This window comes from Mustelus asterias, chromosome 26 (assembly GCF_964213995.1).
Source record: "Mustelus asterias chromosome 26, sMusAst1.hap1.1, whole genome shotgun sequence".
In the NCBI taxonomy this organism is placed as follows: Eukaryota; Metazoa; Chordata; class Chondrichthyes; order Carcharhiniformes; family Triakidae; genus Mustelus; species Mustelus asterias.
The window spans coordinates 350,897-368,807 of record NC_135826.1 but is presented as its reverse complement, the minus strand read 5'-3'; positions in this window follow the sequence as shown (position 1 = coordinate 368,807).

The following is a 17,911-nucleotide window of genomic DNA, read 5'->3' as shown; positions in this document are numbered from 1 at the left end:
GTTTAGGACAGAGTTGAGGAGGAACTTCTTCTCTCAGAGGGTGGTGAATCTCTGGAATACTCTGCCCACTGAAGTGGTGGAGGCTACCTCGTTGAATATGTTTAAATCACAGATAGATGGATCGGTAAGGGAATTAGGGGTTATAGGGATCAGGCGGGTAAGTGGAACTGATCCACTTCAGATCAGCCATGATCTTATTGAATGGCGGGGCAGGCTCGAGGGGCTAGATGGCCTACTCCTGCTCCTATTTCTTATGTTCTTATAACTCACAACCCTTTGAGAGAAGTAATTTCTCCTCATCTGTTTTAAATCTGTTACCCTTTATCCTAAAACTATGACTTCTTCTACTAGATTACCCCACAAGAGGAAACATCCTCTCCACGTCTACTTTGTCAATACCCTTTATCATCTTGTAAACCTCAATTAGATCTCCTCTCATCCTTCTAAATTTCAGGGAATAAACTGCCCAATCTCTCTTCATCTCTGGAATAAATCTAGTGAACCTCCTCTGAACTGCCTCTAATGTAACTACGTCCCTCCTCTAATAAGGGGACCAATGTTCTAAGTGCGGTCTCACTGTTTTCCACAGTAGCAGCAACACTTCACTACTTTTATATTCTATTCCTTTAGCAATAAATGGCAAATTCAATTTGCCTTCCTTATTATCTGCTGTACCTGCAGACTAGTTTTCTGCAATTCATGCATGAGGACACCCAGATCCCTCTGCATCGAAGCACTACAAAGTTTCTCTCCATTTAGATCATTTGTCTTTGTAATTTTCCTACCAAAATGGATAACCTCCTTGGACCAAGGAGCGGCACAGGCTTGGAGGGCCGAAGGGCCTGTTTCCTGTGCTGTTCTTTGTTCTTTGTTCTTTTGTAAGCTTTTTTTTCTCTCTTTTGATTCTTATTAAGGGAAGTTAGCAGGGATGTCAGTGCAGGCAGTGCAATGTTCCTCCTGTGGGATGTTTGAGGTGAGGGACACCAGTAGTGTCTCAGCTGAGTACACCTGCAGGAAATGCATCCAATTCCAGCTCCTTGAAGACCGTGTTAGGGATCTGGAGCTGGATGAACTTCGGATCATTCGGGAGGCAGAGGTGGTCATCGACAGAAGCTTCAGGGATGTAGCTACTCCAAAGAATGAAGATAGATGGGTGACGGTGAGAGGGGCTGGGAGGAAGCAGTCAGTGCAGGGATCCCCTGTGGTCGTTCCCCTCGGCAACAAGTATACCGCTTTGGATACTGTTGAGGGGGACACCTACCAGTGGTAAGCCACGGTGAACGGATCTCCAGCACTGAGTCCGTCCCTGTGGCTCAGAAGGGAAGGGGGGAGAGCAGGAGAGCAATAGTTATTGGGGACTCGATAGTTAGAGGGACAGATAGGAGGTTCTGTGGCAGCGAAAGAGACTCACGGATGGTATGTTGCCTCCCGGGTGCCAGGGTCCATGACGTCTCGGATCGTGTTTTCAGGATCTTTAAGGGGGAGGGGGAACAGTCACAAGTCGTGGTATACATCGGTACCAACGACATAGGTAAGAGAAGGGACGGGGATTTAAAACAGGAATTTAGGGAGCTAGGGTGGAAGCTGAGAGCCAAGAAAAACCATGTCTCACATGGGCTCTATCTGTCTATCTCTATCTGGGCTCAATATGTCGATCGCTTTCTCTGGACTCTAACTGTCTATCTCTCTCTCGGGACTCTGATTATCTCTCTCTGGGCTCGATCTGTCTATCTCTCCGTGGTCTCTATCTGTCTATCTCTCCGTGGTCTCTATCTGTCTATCTCTCTGTGGACTCTATCTGTCGATCTGTCTCTGGGCTCTCTCTGCTTATCTCTCTGTGGGTTTTATCTGTCTATCCCTCTCTCTGGACTCTATCTGTCTATCTCTATCTGGGCTCAATCTGTCTATCTCTCTCTCGGGACTCTATCTATCTATCTCTCCCTAGTTTCTATCTGTCTATCTCTCTCTGGACTCTATCTGTCTCTGGGCTCTCTCTGTCTATCTCTCTGTGGGTTTTATCTGTCTACCTCTTTGTGGGTTCTATCTGTCTAGCTCTCTCTGGGGCTCTATCTGTCAAAGAACAAAGAACAAAGAACAGTACAGCACAGGAAACAGGCCCTTCGGCCCTCCAAGCCTGTGCCGCTCCTTGGTCCAACTAGACCAATCGTTTGTATCCCTCCATTCCCAGGCTGCTCATGTGACTATCCAGGTAAGTCTTAAACGATGTCAGCGTGCCTGCCTCCACCACCCTACTTGGCAGCGCATTCCAGGCCCCCACCACCCTCTGTGTAAAAAACGTCCCTCTGATGTCTGAGTTATACTTCGCCCCTCTCAGCTTGAGCCCGTGACCCCTCGTGATCGTCACCTCCGACCTGGGAAAAAGCTTCCCACTGTTCACCCTATCTATACCCTTCATAATCTTGTATACCTCTATTAGATCTCCCCTCATTCTCCGTCTTTCCAAGGAGAACAACCCCAGTCTACCCAATCTCTCCTCATAGCTAAGACCCTCCATACCAGGCAACATCCTGGTAAACCGCACTCTCTCCAATGCCTCCACGTCCTTCTGGTAGTGCGGCGACCAGAACTGGACGCAGTACTCCAAATGTGGCCTAACCAGCGTTCTATACAGCTGCATCATCAGACTCCAGCTTTTATACTCTATACCCCGTCCTACAAAGGCAAGCATACCATATGCCTTCTTCACCACCTTCTCCACCTGTGTTGCCACCTTCAAGGATTTGTGGACTTGCACACCTAGGTCCCTCTGTGTTTCTATACTCCTGATGACTCTGCCATTTATTGTATAACTCCTCCCTACATTATTTCTTCCAAAATGCATCACCTTCGCATTTATCCGGATTAAATTCCATCTGCCACCTCTCCGCCCAATTTTCCAGCCTATCTATATCCTGCTGTATTGCCCGACAATGCTCTTCGCTATCCGCAAGTCCAGCCATCTTCGTGTCATCCGTAAACTTGCTGATTACACCAGTTACACCTTCTTCCAAATCATTTATATATATCACAAATTGCAGAGGTCCCAGTACAGAGCCCTGCGGAACACCACTGGTCACAGACCTCCAGCCGGAAAAAGACCCTTCGACCACTACCCTCTGTCTCCTATGGCCAAGCCAGTTCTCCACCCATCGAGCCACTTCTCCTTGTATCCCATGAGCCTTAACCTTCTTAACCAACCTGCCATGTGGGACTTTGTCAAATGCCTTACTGAAATCCATATAGACAACATCCACGGCCCTTCCTTCATCAACCGTTTTTGTCACTTCCTCAAAAAACTCCACCAAATTTGTAAGGCGCGACCTCCCTCTTACAAAACCATGCTGTCTGTCACTAATGAGATTGTTCCGTTCTAAATGCACATACATCCTGTCTCTAAGAATCCTCTCCAACAACTTCCCTACCACGGACGTCAAGCTCACCGGCCTATAATTTCCTGGGTTATCCCTGCTACCCTTCTTAAACAACGGGACCACATTCGCTATCCTCCAATCCTCAGGGACCTCACCCGTGTCCAAAGAAGCGACAAAGATTTCCGTCAGAGGCCCAGCAATTTCACCTCTCGTCTCCCTGAGCAGTCGAGGATAGATGCCATCAGGCCCTGGGGCTTTGTCAGTTTTAATGTTCCCTAAAAAACCTAACACTTCCTCTCTTGTAATGGAGATTTTCTCTAACGGGTCAACACCTCCCTCCGAGACACTCCCGGTTAACACGCCCCTCTCCTTCGTGAATACCGATGCAAAGTATTCATTTAGGATCTCCCCTATTCCCTTGGGTTCTAAGCATAATTCCCCTCCTTTGTCCCTGAGAGGTCCGATTTTCTCCCTGACAACTCTTTTGTTCCTAACGTATGAATAGAATGCCTTAGGATTCTCCTTAATCCTGCCTGCCAAGAACATCTCGTGACCTCTTTTTGCCCTTCTAACTCCCCGTTTGAGATCTTTCCTACTCTCTCTGTATTCCTCCAGAGCTCCATCTGTTTTCAGTTGCCTGGACTTAACATACGCCTCCCTTTTCATTTTAATCAGATCCTCAATTTCCCTGGTTATCCACGGCTCTCGAATCCTACCTTTCCTATCTTTCCTTTTTACAGGCACATGCCTATCCTGCAGCCTTATCAATAGTTCCTTAAAAGACTCCCACATGCCAGATGCGGACTTACCCTCGAACATCCTCTCCCAATCAACATCCACCAATTCCTGCCTAATCCGGCTATAGTCAGCCTTCCCCCAATTTAGCACCCTGCCCGTAGGACAGCACTCATCCTTGTCCATTACTATCCTAAAGTTAACAGAGTTGTGGTCACTATTTGCCACATGTTCCCCAACCGAAACTTTGACGACCTGACCGGGCTCATTTCCCAGAACTAGGTCCAGTATAGCCCCCTCTCTAGTCGGGCTATCTACATACTGTTCCAAAGAACCTTCCAGTACGCATTTTACAAATTCCTCCCCGTCCGGTCCCCCAGCTCTAAGCACTTTCCAGTCTGTGCCAGGGAAATTAAAGTCCCCCACTACAACAGCCCTATGTTTTCTGCACCTATCCAGAATCTCTTGACATATCCTCTCCTCCACTTCCCGTGGGCTGTTGGGTGGTCTGTAGTACACCCCCAGCATAGTGACTGCACCCTTCCTGTTTCTGAGTTCCACCCACAACGACTCAGTACATGACCCCTCTAAGTTGTCTACCCTCTGCACCGCGGTAATATGCTCCTTAACTAATATCGCTACTCCCCCACCTTTTTTAGCCCCTCCTCTGTCTCGCCTAAAACACTTATACCCCGGAATATTCAGCTGCCAGTCCTGTCCTTCTTTTAACCAAGTTTCCGTCACCGCAACCACATCCAAATTCCGCACAAGCATTAAGGCCCTAAGTTCGTCTGTTTTACCCGTTACACTCCTCGCATTGAAGCAGATGCACTCCAGACCTCTAGGCCCAGTCAGGTCATCCTCCTCCAGAGTGCTCCTCTTCTTAGCTAGCCTTGCCCTGGCCCCCAGCTCGACCCCAGCCTCAGTATTTACTGACCTCCTGTTTTGTTCCCCACCCCCCTGCCACACTAGTTTAAATCCTGCCGAAACACTCTAGCAAAACTCCCAGCCAGGATATTTGCTCCCTTCCAGTTAAGGTGTAACCCATCCTTTCTGTACAGTTGCCATCCTGACTTGAAGATTTCCCAGTTATCTATGAATTTAAAACCCTCCCTCTTGCACCAGTCCTTTAGCCACGCGTTCAACTGTAGAATCTCCCTGTTCCGAGCCTCACTTGCACTAGGCACCGGGAGCAGTCCAGAGATTGCTACCCTGGAGGTCCTACTTTTTAGCCTAGCACCCAACTCCCTGAATTTCTCTCGTATGACCCCCCTGCTCTTCCTACCTACATCATTTTCCCCAACAATCACATCCGTTTGACTACCTTCCTTTTTAAATATGCTTCCTACCCTCTCGGAGACATCCAGTACCCCGGCACCAGGGAGGCAGACTACCATCCTGGATTCTCGTTCAGTCCCACAGAAGCGCCTGTCCGTGCCTCTAACTATTGCGTCCCCCACAACTATCGCTCTCCTAAACCCCTTCTTTCCCTTCCGGACCCCTGAGCCTGTCTCCGTGGAGGCGATCTGGTCAATCTCTCTCTGCGGCTCCACCTCTCTATCTGTCTCTGGGCTCCATCTGTCTATCCTTCTCTGGGCTCTATCTGTCTATCTCTCTCTCTTGGTTCTATTTACCTATCTCTCTCTGGGCCATATCTGTCCCACAGTGAGATAGACAGATAGAGCCCAGAGAGAAATAGAAGAGAGATAGACAGATAGAGTCCTGAGAGAAATAGAAGAGAGATAGACAGATAGAGTCCAGAGAGAGAGATAGAGAGATCGAGCCCAGAGACAGATAGACAAGACAGAGTCCCAGAGAGAGATACGGACATATAGTGTCCAGAGAGAAGTAGACAGATAGAGCCCAGGGAGTGATAAGACAGAAAAGAGCCCAGAAAGAGAAATAGACAGATAAAGCCCTGAGAGAAATAGGCAGATGGAACCTAGAGAGGGAGATAGACAGATAGAGTCCAGAGAGATACAGACAGCTAGAACCCAGAGAGGGACAGTAGGGTAGAGTCCCGAAAGAGATAGACAGATAGCGTCCCAAGAGAAGTGGACAGATAGAGTCCAGCGAGAGATAAACAGATAGAGTCCAGAGAGAGTTAGACAGATAGAACCCACAGAAGGTAGACAATTAGAACCTACAGAGAGATAGACAGATGGATCCCAGACAGAGATAGACAGATAGAGCCCAGAGAGACATAGACAGAAAGAGCCTAGAGACAGATAGGCAGATAGAGCCCAGAGAGATAGATAGACAGTTAGAGTCCAGAGAGAGAGATAGACAGATAGAGCTCAGAGACAGATAGACAAATGGAACCCAGAGAAAGATAGATAGTTGGAACCCACAGAGAAATACACAATTAGAACCCAGAGAGTGATAGACAGATAGAGCCCAGAGAGAGATAGACAGATAGAACTCAGAGAAAGATGGACAGATAGACGCCGAGAGAGAAATGCAGATAGAGAGAAATAGACAGATACAACCCAGAGAGTGATAAATAGACTGAGTCCAGAAAGAGATTGTCAGATAGAGCCCAGAGACACATAGACAGATAGTGCCCCGAGAGAGATAGACAGAAAGAGTCCAGAGAGATAGATAGAGCCCAGAGAGAGAAAGACAGATAGTGCCCTGAGAGAGCTATACATATAGTGTCCAGAGAGAGATAGACAGACACAGCCCAGAGACAGAAAGACAGAGTCCAGAGAGAGAGATATACACAGCCCAGAAAGAGAGATAGAAAGATAGAGTCCAGAGAGAGTGATAGACAGACCGAGCCCCAGAGAGAGATAGACAGATAGAGTCCCGAGAGACAGATAGACAGATAGAGTACACAGCGAGATAGACAGATAGAGCCCAGAGAGAAATAGACAGAAAGAGCCTAGAGACAGATAGGCAGATAGAGCCCAGAGAGATAGATAGACAGTTAGAGTCCAGAGAGAGAGATAGACAGATAGAGCTCAGAGACAGATAGACAAATGGAACCCAGAGAAAGATAGATAGTTGGAACCCACAGAGAAATACACAATTAGAACCCAGAGAGTGATAGACAGATAGAGCCCAGAGAGAGATAGACAGATAGAGTCCCGAGAGACAGATAGACAGATAGAGTACACAGTGAGATAGACAGATAGAGCCCAGAGAAAGATAGACAGATAGAGCCCAGAGACACATAGACAGAGTCCCGAGAGTCAGATAGACTGAAAGAGTACACAGCAAGATAGACAGATGGAGTCCAGAGAGAGAGATAGACAGATTGAGCCCAGAGAGAGATAGACAGATAGAGCCCCAGAGAGAGAGAGAGAGTGAGATGGAGCCCAGAGAGAAATAGACAGATAGAGCCCCAGAGAGAGAGAGATAGTGAGATGGAGCCCAGAGAGAAATAGACAGATAGAGCCCAGGGACAGGTAGACAGATAGATCCCAGAGAGAGACGGACAGATAGAGCCCCGAGGGAGAAGGACAGATGGAGCCCCGAGGGAGATAGATAGAGCCCAGAGAGAGATAGACAATTAGAACCCACAGAGGGATAGACTGATGGATCCCAGACAGAAATAGACAGATAGAGCCCAGAGAGGGCGATAGTGAGATTGAGCCCATAGACAGATAGATCTCAGAGAGAGATAGACAGATAGAGCCCAGAGACAGATAGAGCTCTAGAGAGTGATAGAAAGATTGAGCCTTAGAGACAGGGCTCAAGAGTGTCAAGGAGAGACAATCCAATAAAGAGAGAAAGGGACAGACAAAGAGCATATCTTTCTGAAGCAAATTCTTAGTTGTTCTCCAGAGTGAGCACGATTCAAGCCTGTGAAACTATTTTGTCCATTGTTGTAAGTACACACATGGTCATTTTGCTGGTAGCTGCTGATTGAAATTTCACGACTGGGGTATGTGAGAACCGTACCTGAATTCTGGTGGAGGGTCCGGAAACTCATCTGGTATCACGTCAATGTCATCATACATTTCCTCTGAAAGATATTGAGAGTATTTAATTACACCAGTTGCAGCATTTTACCAGCTCCTGTACTGTCCGATCACAACTGAACAATGAGTTTGAATTCAATTAATTAAATAAATCTGGTATTAAAATCTATTCTCAGTTAAAGTGACTATAAAACTATTCCAGATTATCCTAAAAAGCCAAATGACTCATTAATGTCCTTTAGGGAAGGAAAACTGTCATCCTTATCCAGTCTGGCTCATATCCGTGTGACTACAGACCCACAGCAATCTCCACTGGACACAGCAAGGTAACCTACCTGGGGTACCATGTAGATGCACAAGGATTACACTCTATGGAAGACAAGGTCAAGGCCATAACGGCAGCACCAGCTCACAAAAACACATCTAAGCTCAAGTAATTTTTGGGAATGGTAAATGACTATGGATGTTATTTTTACCAAACTTGTTGACATTATTGGCCCCCTTGCATATTGTGAGAAAGAACCAGGAGCGTTGGTGTTGGAAGACTCCCCAGATAGAAGCTTTCAGCAGAGTGAAACAATTGCTGCATTCTTTGAACTTGTTATACATTTTAACCCATCTAAGGAACTGGTGTTGACCTGCGATGTCTCTCCATGTGGTGATGGTTGTTACTCATGATAAGTGGTTGTGGTGGAGGAATCACTTTGCACTGGTCTTTAGGTTCAAGCCTCTTCCTCAGAGCTGCCGACCTGCAAGGTCCCCAAAGTGTTGCAGCTGTTTCTATTTATAACACAGTCAATATTACAGCTTTTACTGGCAGTTTCCTTAATTAGGTCGTTGCCACACCCTGATTAGTAGTGCATTGACGTTGAGATGGATGACGAATCTAAAAGGCCAAAAGGCTATGTCTGAAGAACCTGTTCAGAACCCAAAAAAGGCTACTCACAAATTGAGAAAAAAGGATTAGCAATAGTTTTTGGTGTCAAGAAATTCCACCAGTATTTGTACGGTAGGCACTTTACCATCATTTCTGACCACAAACTGCCCTTGGGTCTTTTTAAAAAAAAAGACAAGACTATTCCACCAATCACATTGGCAAGAATTCAGCGTTATACCTTCAAGCACTGGACTGGAATACACATAGCAAATGTTGATGCCCTTAGCCGCCTATCTTTATAAGACAGTGTTACAGCTGCTCCAGGACCATTTGGGCGGCATGGACAAGTTGGGCCGAAGGGCCTGTTTCCATGCTGTAAACCTCTATGACTATGACCACAGGAAATTGTCGTGGCATTGAACATTTTGGACATGTAACCAGTCTTGGCAAAGCAAACCAGATATTGGACCAGTCGGGATCCACTTCTGTCCAAAGTGAGACACAAAATACTTACAGGTTGGGCCAATGAGCCAATTTCTGAAGAAATGAAACTATTTGTTACTCCCAGGGCTGCATTGAATTGCCAAGATGACATCATACTCTGGGGAGCAAGAGTGGTTATCCCTGTACCAGGCAGAGAGCCGCTTCTAATGGAATCACACTCAGGCATCTCAAAGATGAAGATACCAGAAATTGTGTGTGGTGACCTGGCATTGATGCCAATATTGAAAGCCCAGTCAAGCACTGTGAACAGTGCCAATTGCAACAAAGATTGCCTGCTCCAGCCTCACTGCACACCTGGGAAAGGCCTGGCCGGCCATGGGTACGAGTCCATATTGATCATGCTGGCCCATTCATGGGCACAATGTTTCTGTTCATTGTTGATGCAGACACACGCTACCATTGAAAGATTACGCCAATGTTTTTCCACCTAGGGAATACCTGAAGTCAGTGTCTGACAATGGAGCAGTATTCACAAGTGCTGAGTTTCAAAACTTCACCACACCCAATGGAATAAAGCACATTAGAACAGCACCTTACCATCCAGCATCCAACCAACTAGCTAAACAAGCCATCCAAACTTTTAAGTCTGTCCTAAAGAAGCAGTCAGGAGGGACCCTGAAGACCAGAATTTCAAAATTCCTCCTGGGATGTAGGACCATCCCACATGCAACAACCAGATCCCGGCAGCAGAGTTGTTAATGAACCGTCATCTCAGAACAAGACTGACCCCAAGTTTCCAAATTTGCCGGGGAGGGTAAAGGCCAGGCAGAGCAATCAGAAGACAAGTCATTATTCTTGTCAGTTAACAAGGTCAATTATGGTGGCCCAGCACATCAATGCAAAAGATAAGGCTGAAGCATTCGCAGCAATCTTCAGCCAGATGTGCCGAGTGGATGATCCATCTTGGCCTCCTCCAGTGGTCCCCAGCATCTCAGATGCGGCCTCCAGCCAATTCAATTCACTCTATGTGATATCAAGAAACAATTGGAGGCAAAGGCAATGGGCTCTGATAACATTGCGGCAATAGACTTGTGCCCCAGAACTTGCTGCTCCCGGAGCCAAGCTTTTCCAGTACAGTCACAGCACTGGCATCTACCCAACAATGTGGAAAATTGCCGCATATGTCCTGTACACAAAAAGCAGGACAAATCCAGCCCAGGCCAAATACCGCCCAATCAGTCTACTCTCAATCATCAGTAGAGTGATGGAAGGGGTCATCGACAATGCTATCAAGCAGCACCTGCTCAGCAATAACCTGCTCAATGACACCCAGTTTGGATTTTGCCAGGGTCACTCAGCTTCTGACCTCATTACAGCCTTGGTTCAAACATGAACGAAAGAGCTGCATTCCAGAAGTGAGGTGAGAGTGACAGCCCTTGACATCAAGGCCACAATCAATTGAGTGTGGCATCAACGAGCCCTAGCAAAACTGGAATCAATGGGTATCGGAGGAAAACACTCCACTGGGTTGGAGTTATACTTGGCACATAGGAAGAATGTGGTGGTTGTAGAGAGTCAGTCATCACAACTGAAGGACATCTTTGCAGGTGTCCCTCAGGGTAGTATTCTAGACCCAACCATCTTCAGCTGCTTCATCAATGACCTTCCCTCCGTCACAAGGTCAGAAGTGGGGATGTTGGCCAACGATTGCACAATGTTCAGCACCATTCACGACACTTCAGATACTGAAACAGTCCATGTTCAAATGCAACAGGATCTGGACAATATCCAGGCTTGGGCTGACAAGTGGCAAGTAATATTCGCGCCACACAAATGCCAGGCAATGACCATCACCAATAAGAGACACTCTAACCACTGCCTCTTGACAGGGGGTCACTGTGGCACAGTGTTTAATGCTGCCGCCTCACAACGCCAGAGACCCAAGTTCAATCCTGGCCTCGGGTCACTGTCTGTGTGGAGTTTGCACTTTCTCCCCGTATCTGTGTGGGTTTCCTCCGGGTATTCCAGTTTCTTCCTACAGTCCAAACATGTGTGGGTTAGGTTGATTGGCCATGCTAAATTGACCCCAGTGTCAGGGGGATTAGCAGGGTAAATGTGTGGGGTTACAGGAATAGTGCCTGGGTGGGATTGTGGTCAGTACAGACTCAAAGGGCTGAATGGCCTCCTTCTGTACTATGCATGTCAGTGGTGTTACCATCTCTGAATCCCCCACTGTCAACAGCCTTGGGGTTACCATTGACCAGAAACTCAACTGGATTCACCACATAAACATAGTGGCTACAAGAGCAGGCCTGAGGCGAGGAATACTGTGGCAAGTAACTCACCTCCTGACTCCCCAAAGCCTATCTACCATCGACAAGGCACAAGTCAGGAGTGTGATGGAATACTCCCCACTTGCCTGGATGGGTGCAGCTCCAACAACACTCAAGAAGCTCAACACCATCCAGGACAAAGCAGCCCACTTGATTGGCACCACATCCACAAACATTCACTCCCTCCACCACCGACGCTCAGTAGCAGCAGTGTGTACTATCTACAAGATGCACTGCAGCAATTCACCAAAGATCCTTAGACAGCACCTTCCAAACCCATGACCACTTCCATCTAGAAGGACAAGGGCAGCAAATACATGGGAACACCGCCACCTGCAACTTCCCCTCCAAGATACTCATCGTCCTGACTTGGAAATATATCACCATGCCCTCACAGTCGCTGGGTCAAAATCCTGGAATTCCCTCCCTAACGGCACTGTGGGTCAACCCACAGCATGTGGACTGCAGCGATTCAAGAAGGCGGCTCACCACCACCTTCTCAAGGGCAACTAGGGATGGGCAATAAATGCTGACCAGCCAGCAACGCCCATGTCCCACGAATGAATGAAAGAAATATGGTTTTCTTGGCCAATATGTGGAGGAACCAACTAGAGAGCAGGCCATCTTAGACTGGGTACTGTGTAATGAGAAGGGAATCATTGCCAATCTATCTGTGCGAGAGACCCCTTGGGGATGAATGACCATAACAGGATAGAATTTTTTATCAAGGTGGAGAGTGAAGTAGTTGATTCGGAGACGAGGGTGCTGAATCTTAATAAAGGAATCTATGAAGATATGAGGCGTGCGTTGGCCTTGATAGATTGGAGAGAGTTACTTAAAGGGATGACAGTGGATAGACAATGGCAGACGTTCAAGGAACGCATGGAGGAACTGCAGCAACTGTTTATTCCTGTCTGGCACAAAAGTAAAATGGGTAAGAGGGCCAATCCATGGCTTGGATAGTCAGAAGCTTTTTCCCAGGGTTGAAGAGTCAATTACTAGGGGGCATAGGTTTAAGGTGCGAGGGGCAAGGTTTAAAGGAGATGTACGAGGCAGATTTTTTACACACAGAGTAGTGGATGCCTGGAACTCGTTGCCGGGGGGAGGATAGTGGAAGTGGATACGGTAGTGACTTTTAAGGGGCGTCTTGACAAGTACATGAATAGGATGGGAATAGAGGGATATGGTCCCCGGAAGGGTAGAGGGTTTTAGTTAAGTCGGGCAGCATGGTTGGTGCAGGCTTGGAGGGCCGAAGGGCCTGTTCCTGTGCTGTAATTTTCTTTGTCTTTGTTCTTTGTTACAAAGGAAATTAGAGATAGTATCCAATCCAAGGAAGAAGCCTGTAGATTGGCCAAGAAAAATAATAAGTCTGAGGATTGGGAGCAGTTTAGAATTCAGCAAAGAAAGACTAAAGGATTGATTAAGAAGGGGAAAATGCAGTACGAAAGTAAGCTTGCAGGGAACACAAAGATTGACGCTAAGAGTTTCCATAGATACGTAAAGAGAAAGAGGTTGGTGAAGACAAACGTAGGTCCCCTCCAGACAGAAACAGAGGAATGTATAATAGGGGACAAAGAAATGGCTGAGCAACTGAATACAAACTTTGGTTCTGTCTTCACAAAAGAGGACACAAATCAGATACCAGAAATGTTTGAGAATGCAAGATCTCGTGAGAGGGAAGAACTGAGGGAGATCAATATTAATAGAGAAATATTGCTGGGAAAATTGATGGGATTGAAGGCAGATAAATCCCCAGGGCCTGATAATCTACATCCCAGAGCACTTAAGGAAATGGCTCTAGAAATAGTGGATGCATTGGTGGTCATCTTCCAGGATTCTATAAACTCTGAAACAGTCCCTGCAGATTGGAGGGTAGCGAATGTCACTCCAATATTCAAAAAGGGAGGTAGAGAGAAAACAGGGAATTATAGACCAGTCAGCTTAACATTGGTAGTGGGGGAAAATTCTCGAATCCATTATCAAGGACTTTATAGCAGAGCATTTAGAAAGCAGTGGCAGGATCAGACAGAGTCAGCATGGATTTATGAAGGGGAAATCATGCTTGACAAATTTGTTGGAATTGTTTGAAGATGTAGCTCGTTGGGGGAGCCAGTCAATGTGGTATATTTGGACTTTCAGGAAGCGTTTGACAAAGTCCTGCACAAGAGATTATCGTGCAAGATTAAAGCGCTTGGGATTGGGGGAAGTGTATTGAGATGGATAGAAAACTGGTTGGCAGAGAGGAAACAAAGAGTAGGAATTAATGGGTCCTTTCCAAATTGGCAGGCAGTAACCAGTGGGGTGCCACAGGGATTGGGCTGGGACGCTAGCTATTCACAATGTATATTAATGATTTGAATGAGGCAACAAAATGTAACATCTCAAAGTTTGCAGATGATACCAAATTGGGTGGGAGGGTGAACTGTAACAAGGATGCAGAGATCCTTCAGCATGATCTGGACAGGTTGGGTGAGTGGGCAAATCAATAACAGATGCAGTATAATTTGGATGAATGTGAGGTTATTCACTTTGGAAGCAAAAGCAAGAAGGCAGATTACTACCTGACTGGCTGTAAATTGGGAGAGGGGAGTGTGCAGCAGGACCTGGGTGTCCTTGTGCACCAGTCACTGGAGGTAAGCATGCAGGGAAGGCAAATGGCATGTTGGCCTTCATTGCGAGAGGTTTCGAGTCCAGGAGCAGGGATGTGTTGTTGCAATTATACAGGGCCTTGGTGAGGCCACACTTAGAGTATTGTGTGCAATTTTGGTCTCCTTTTCTGAAAAAGGATGATCTTGCTCTTGAGGGAGTGCAGCGAAGGTTTACCAGGCTGATTCTGGGATGGCGGGACTGATGTATGAGAGATTGACCAGGTTAGAATGGAGCTCAAACGAATGTGGGGGAATCTCATAGAGACTTATAAAATTCTAACAGGACTAGACAGGGTAGATGCAGGGAGGATGTTCCCAATGGTGGGGAATCCAGAACCAGAGGTCACAGTCTGAGGATTCGGAGTAGACCATTTAGGACACAGATGGGCAGATATTTCTTCACCCAAAGAGTGGTGAGCCTGTAGAATTCATTACCACAGGAAGTAGTTGATGCCAAAACAATGAATGTATTCAAGAGGCGGCTAGATATAGCACTTGGGATGAACGGGATCAAAGGTTATGGGGAGAAAGCAGAATTTGGAGTTGGACGATCAGCCATGACCATAATGAATCATTATGGGCCAAATGAAGGGCCAAATGACCTTCTCCTGCTCCTATCTTCTATGTTTCTATGAGGGAGAGCTCCTCCAGAGTGGGAGCTGGAAAGTGTGTGGGAGGAGGTAAATCCAGAGAGTCAGCACTGAGGGCGACTGTGAGGCTCATGAGAGGCCAGGCTGCAGTGTGGGGACTCCGAAAAGGGGTGTTTTCCTGCATCCTGAAGCCTGAATCTCACTGTGGGAAGGATGGCTGCAGTGAGAATTTACCCCCACACTCAGGCAGCAAAGTTAAAAGTTTATTTATTAGTCACAAATAGGCTTACATTAACTCTGCAATGAAGTTACTGTGAAAATCCCCTAGTGTGAAGCCAGATTGTGGAGGATTGCTTCTCTGAGTGGAGGCCTGTGACTAGTGGTGTGCCGCAGGGATCGATGTTGGGTCCATTGTTGTTTGTCATCTATATCAATGATCTGGATGATAATGTGGTAAATTGGATCAGCAAGTTTGCTGATGATACAAAGATTGGAGGTGTAGTGGATAGTGAGGAAGGTTTTCAAAGCTTGCAGAGGGATTTGGACCAACTAGAAAAATGGGCTGAAAAATGGCAAATGGAATTTAACGCAGACAAGTGTGAGATATTGCACTTTGGAAGGACAAACCAAAGTAGAACGTACTGGGTAAATGGTAGGACTCTGAAGAGTGCAGTTGAACAGAGGGATCTGGGAATACAGGTACAGAATTCCCTAAAAGTGAATAGGGTGGATAGGGTCGTAAAGAGTGCCTTTGGTACATTGGCCTTTATAAATCGGAGTATCGAGTATAAAAGTTGGAGTGTTATGGTAAGGCTATATAAGGCATTGGTGAGGCCGAATTTAGAGCATTGTGTACATTTTTGGTCACCTAGTTACAGGAAGGATGTAAATAAGGTTGAAGGTTACATTAGGGTTTAGGAGAGCGTTAGTTGTGGGGGACGCAATGGTTAGAGGCACGGACAGGCGGTTCTGTGGGAGTGAACGAGAATCCAGGATGGTAGTCTGCCTCCCTGGAGCTGGGGTACTGGATGTCTCCGAGAGGGTAGGAAGCATATTTAAAAAGGAAGGTAGTCAAACGGATGTGATTATACACATTGGCGAAAATGATGTAGGTCGGAAGAGCAGGGGGGTCATACGAGAGAAATTCAGGGAGATGGGTGCTAGGCTAAAAAGTAAGGCCTCCAGGGTAGCAATCTCTGGACTGCTCCCGGTGTCTAGTGCAAGTGAGGCTCGGAACAGGGAAATTCTACAGTTGAACGCGTGGCTAAAGGACTGGTGCAAGAGGGAGGGTTTTAAATTCATAGATAACTGGGAAATCTTCAAGTCAGGATGGCAACTGTACAGAAAGGATGGGTTACACCTTAACTGGAAGGGAGCAAATATCCTGGCTGGGAGTTTTGCTAGAGTGTTTTGGCAGGATTTAAACTAGTGTGGCAGGGGGGTGGGGAACAAAACAGTAGGTCAGTAAATACTGAGGCTGGGGTTGAGCTGGGGGCCAGGGCAAGGCTAGCTAAGAAGAGGAGCACTCTGGAGGAGGATGACCTGAGTGGGCCTGGAGGTCTGGAGTGCATCTGCTTCAATGCGAGGAGTGTAATGGATAAAACAGACGAACGTAGGGCCTTAATGCTTATGCGGAATTTGGATGTGGTTGCGGTGACGGAAACTTGGTTAAAAGGACAGGACTGGCAGCTGAATATTCCGGGGTATAAGTGTTTTAGGCGAGACAGAGGAGGGGCTAAAAAAGGTGGGGGAGTAGCGATATTAGTTAAGGAGCATATTACCGCGGTGCAGAGGGTAGACAACTTAGAGGGATCATGTACTGAGTCGCTGTGGGTGGAACTCAGAAACAGGAAGGGTGCAGTCACTATGCTGGGGGTGTACTACAGACCACCCAACAGTCCACAGGAAGTGGAGGAAAGGATATGTCAGGAGATTCTGGATAGGTGCAGAAAAAATAGGGTTGTTGTAGTGGGGGACTTTAATTTCCCTGGTATAGACTGGAAAGTGCTTAGAGCTGGGGTTCCGGACGGGGAGGAATTTGTAAAATGCATACTGGAAGGTTCTTTGGAACAGTATGTAGATAGCCCGACTAGAGAGGGGGCTATACTGGACCTAGTTCTGGGAAATGAGCCCGGTCAGGTCGTCAAAGGTTCGGTAGGGGAACATGTGGCAAATAGTGACCACAACTCTGTTAACTTTAGGATAGTAATGGACAAGGATGAGTGCTGTCCTACGGGCAGGGTGCTAAATTGGGGGAAGGCTAACTATAGCCGGATTAGGCAGGAATTGGTGGATGTTGATTGGGAGAGGATGTTCGAGGGTAAGTCCGCGTCTGGCATGTGGGAGTCTTTTAAGGAACTATTGATAAGGCTGCAGGATAGGCATGTGCCTGTAAAAAGGAAAGATAGGAAAGGTAGGATTCGAGAGCCGTGGATAACCAGGGAAATTGAGGATCTGATTAAAATGAAAAGGGAGGCGTACGTTAAGTCCAGGCAACAGAAAACAGATGGAGCTCTGGAGGAATACAGAGAGAGTAGGAAAGAACTCAAACGGGGAGTTAGAAGGGCAAAAAGAGGTCACGAGATGTTCTTGGCAGGCAGGATTAAGGAGAATCCTAAGGCATTCTATTCATACGTTAGGAACAAAAGAGTTGTCAGGGAGAAAATCGGACCTCTCAGGGACAAAGGAGGGGAATTATGCTTAGAACCCAAGGGAATAGGGGAGATCCTAAATGAATACTTTGCATCGGTATTCACGAAGGAGAGGGGCGTGTTAACCGGGAGTGTCTCGGAGGGAGGTGTTGACCCGTTAGAGAAAATCTCCATTACAAGAGAGGAAGTGTTAGGTTTTTTAGGGAACATTAAAACTGACAAAGCCCCAGGGCCTGATGGCATCTATCCTCGACTGCTCAGGGAGACGAGAGGTGAAATTGCTGGGCCTCTGACGGAAATCTTTGTCGCTTCTTTGGACACGGGTGAGGTCCCTGA